Source organism: Protopterus annectens, chromosome 5.part1 (genome assembly GCF_019279795.1).
Source record: "Protopterus annectens isolate FY-2018-M chromosome 5.part1, PAN1.0, whole genome shotgun sequence".
Lineage (NCBI taxonomy): Eukaryota > Metazoa > Chordata > Ceratodontiformes > Protopteridae > Protopterus > Protopterus annectens.
Window position 1 is genome coordinate 719,224,107 of NC_056736.1, and position 4,181 is coordinate 719,228,287.

Here is a 4,181-nt window from a genome sequence, read left to right on the forward strand (position 1 = left end):
TTCCTTTTAGGTGAACGTCCAACAATTACATATAGACGAGGTCAAAACTTGAAGTCTATTTTGGAAAAAGTAAAACCTCGTGTCACTTGTACTAAACCACAAGGAATGTTTAAATGTGGTTTTTGTACCCAGTGTAAACATATTAAGGTCACGAATAGTTGTAGCATTAATGACAAACATTATAAAATCACAGGGCGTTTCAACTGTGAAACAAAATCTGTAGTGTATTGTGCCCTATGCAACCATTGTAAGGCATTCTATATCGGTAAAACCGAGAGGATGCTGAAGCATAGGATATATGAACACCAATATGCTATAAAAAAGAATGATGTCAATAATGCATTGGCCAGGCATAGTATGGAATTTAGTGGTCATACCTTTAGTTATCTAATTTTACAACATAGGGAACTGGACATTAGGGGAGGTCCATGGCAAACACGCCTTGAAATAGATGAGCTCTTGTGGCAGATTCGCACAGGAGCTCACCTGTTCCCGGGTATAAATGAAGCACAATCAATTAAATGTGTTTTAAAATGGCTCTCATATAATAGATGAAGCCCTTTTTTTAGTATGGTTGATAAAAGGCTTTACCAAATGAATAAAAATACATTCAACACTGGCATTAGGCTTTCAACAACATTTAGCTAGCCTTTTTGGCCATATACAGTACAGGGTTATACGGAATGTGCCATTAAATTTATTAAAAACTTGACACATTCCAAACAGCCTGCTAGATAAATTTTGTAAGTAGGTTGCTTGTATATTTGTTTAAACATTAGCAAGGGAGGAAGGCAAACCCCTTTTGGGATTTTTTATAGTATTCATTATTTAATCTTTGCAGTTTTTTGTATATAAAAAAATTTTTTATAAAAAAATCATTTAAAAATGTATACATATATATATATACATGGTTTTTCAATGGGTTTCAAAACGAAACACCAAACTGTATGGTTTTTATGCAGAATGCGTAGTTTTACAAGTTTAGTAATATGCAGAACAGTATTGTTGTTTCAGGACATGTGTATCCATTTTTTACTTTAAGGTTCCCATGGTTTTTAATTAGGAAAGTGATTAACATTGTTGATTGGCTTGAATGTATAAGTACCTTTATTTAAACAGCAGTGTAATGTCATCCCACTGTTTGTTTGTCTGAAGAAGGCGAGTCATTTGATTTGCCGAAAGCGCTAACTTTTATTGGAAATTAAACCTGTGGATATACCGGACTCTCTTATTGTGTTCCAACCGCCTTTACTTTTTTCAGCAGTTTGTGGTTTTTTTCGTTGGTTCGGATGTTTAAATTTTATTTTTGTCTCATGTACTTTTTTTGTTTTACTTCATCTTTTAAATATTATTGTATAATCTTTTTTCTGAACACGTCAACGTATTTGTTATCAGTTTTCTGTATTTAACATATTTTGTATTATTGGAGCTTCTCGGTTCTCCACTGAAAATGGACCACAAGCCTAGCTGGACTAACGCAGTTAACAAATGTCAATAAATAAAATAAAATAAATATATTGCCATTTTTATATGGTTAAAGTGTGCGGAACAATGCTTTTTTTGTGTGTGGAGCTAATTTTTAACACTAGTTTGGCTTGGCATATTGGTTGCTTTGGTGTTTGGACTTTCTGTACTGGGAATTCTATAATTTAAGTCAGTTGTAAAAGAATTCTGAATACATTTTAAAGTTTTGTTTTATGATAATAAGACAGGCAGAGTTCACTTGTGTGAGGGCATAGTTATTTCCAGAAAATTTTAGTGCTAATTGTGATACATTACCCAGGACTGTCAGTTTTTTTTATTCTGGCTGGTGTTCTCTCCTCTGACTTAATGCATACTAACCTTGGTAACCCCCCGAATCCAGTTGCAACATAAAAAAAAAAAAAACAAAAAACAAAATAAAATATGCCTCAACTTGTGGTTAGTGATTCTGTCAGGGCCACTGCTCAGCCCATAGATCAGCTACCTTTTGCCCCATCTCCCTCTAGTGTATCTTTGCCGGTCACTATAGAACAGGGTTTAGACACATCCTCTGGGGCTGTTCCGGTACCCGGCACAGGTATGGCAGAGCCAAATTCTTTAGGAGCAGGAGTAGTCAGGTAAGAGCCCCTTTGCCCGACACACTCTGCCCCTAGATATTTTATCTAGTAGTGAATTTCAGAAGAAAAAGAAACAGAAGCTTCATCATACAGTTGATGATCAGAGTATAGCTGTTTATACGACTGATGTGGTTTCCTTGGCTAAGTGTGTTCGGGAAACAGTTAATGCTGGTAGTTGTGTTCCCATACATGGCAACAGCGCTAGTTTAGCTAGAGACCTTTCCACTGTATCAGAGAATGATGAGGAATCTGATGGGGACAGTGCTGATTTCCTAGGTGACACTGAGTCCAGTCACTTTGATTCTACAGAAGGTGAACCTGAACTTAAGTCCAAACAAGTGTTCAGTTTTCCTATGACGATGGCTAGAATTAGTGATATTTTTGATTGGCAGCAGTCAGGAGCTACCCCAGAGCTAGGCAGGGTATATTCCATTATAGAGCATGAGATGCCCAATTCTGTGTCTGTCTCCCCCTCTTAATGGCCTTGGAAGATGTTTATAAAGCTGCCTGTAGGACACCAGTATTTATTCCAGCAGTCTCTAAAAAGGCTCAGAGATATAGGGTCTCTTTTCTCATTTGACTGCTGACTCAGCTGCAGTCTCCCCAGCTGCCTGCTCAAATAAAAAAACCCTTGTCTTCTTCTAATCCAATACCCCATGATACAGAGGGAAAAAGATTAGATTTTCAGGACAAAGTGATGTCTCTTTCCAATAATCTAGTCTTTAGAATGTTAAATTATCAAGGCTATATATGAAAATAGGTTCATAGGTTCATAGGTTCATAGGTTGTAGCAGCAAAAACTGTCAGGATACACCACGAGAATAAATCGTAAAAAACTTCTTTATTCACATAAACGAAAAACGGATAAGCGCTTTCACATGCTCAACGCATGCTTCATCAGATCGATTAAACTAGATATTCAACTTCCTTTTATACATAAAATTCACCAATCATGTCCTCTAACTTAATTGGTAATTAAATAATTTGTTAAACACTCAAATGTTTATAACCAATCTATTTCACATTTCAGCTGTGAGTCTTAAAGCAGTATATATTATTTACGTTCATTCAAACAAATGACATCAGATCTAGCGCTCACTTCTTGTGTGTATATAAAAGTTATTAAAACATGTTTGTATGTATGATATATACTTATAATAAAAACTGTTAAAACATTTATAAAACCTTAGTATAACATTTTGAATCCATCTAAAATATGCTGACATCAGATCTTGTCAGCGACAGCGAACAAATACAAAGAGCAACTTAGAAACAAATGCATTAACTGCATTAGTAAAGCATCATTCCACCTTTCCACCATGAAGCATCAATCCCTTTTAAACGATTAACCTGAGCACAGTGTTTAAAACATTAATAAATATAATCAAAGCCAACCTCATTCCGTTGACTTCTTGATATCTTAGTTGCGGGCATATTTCATAACTCTCACCTCTCACCTCAGCCTTGCAATCTGGCCACAAGTAGTCTCAGACAAATGGGTTCTGGGAATAATTCAGACAGGATGCACACATCGCATGGTAAAAGCATAGAACCAATGCCTGTGATTCATAAAAGGCAAAGGATTTTTTTCCAGAATCTTTTTGGTACTTAATAAAGGAGCACACCTGGAGATTCATCCTATATTTGTCTTTTCTGAACACATTTGCAAAAGTTCCAAAATTTAAAATGCTCACCTTACAGTTGGTCCTAGTGTTGCTTCCAGACCACTGTTTCATGGTGACTCTAAATCTCAGTGACACTTATCATCACGTCCGTATTGCTAAACTTTCAGGAAATTTTTTGTGATTTTATGTCTTTGGCTTACATTATCAGTTTACTGCATTACCCTTAGGGCTATTTACTACATCTTATGTTTTTACAAAGTGTTTGTCCATAGTGGTTGCCTATTGCAGAACCCTAGGCATCTAAATATTTCCTTATTTAGATGACTTGCTGATTTGTACAGATTCTATATCCAGGTGATTGCAGTCCTTAGACAAGGTTGCATTCCTCCCTTCCCACCTGGGCTTCAACTGAACCTGCAAAAGTCCTTCCTCACACCCTCTCAATAAATTGTTTTCT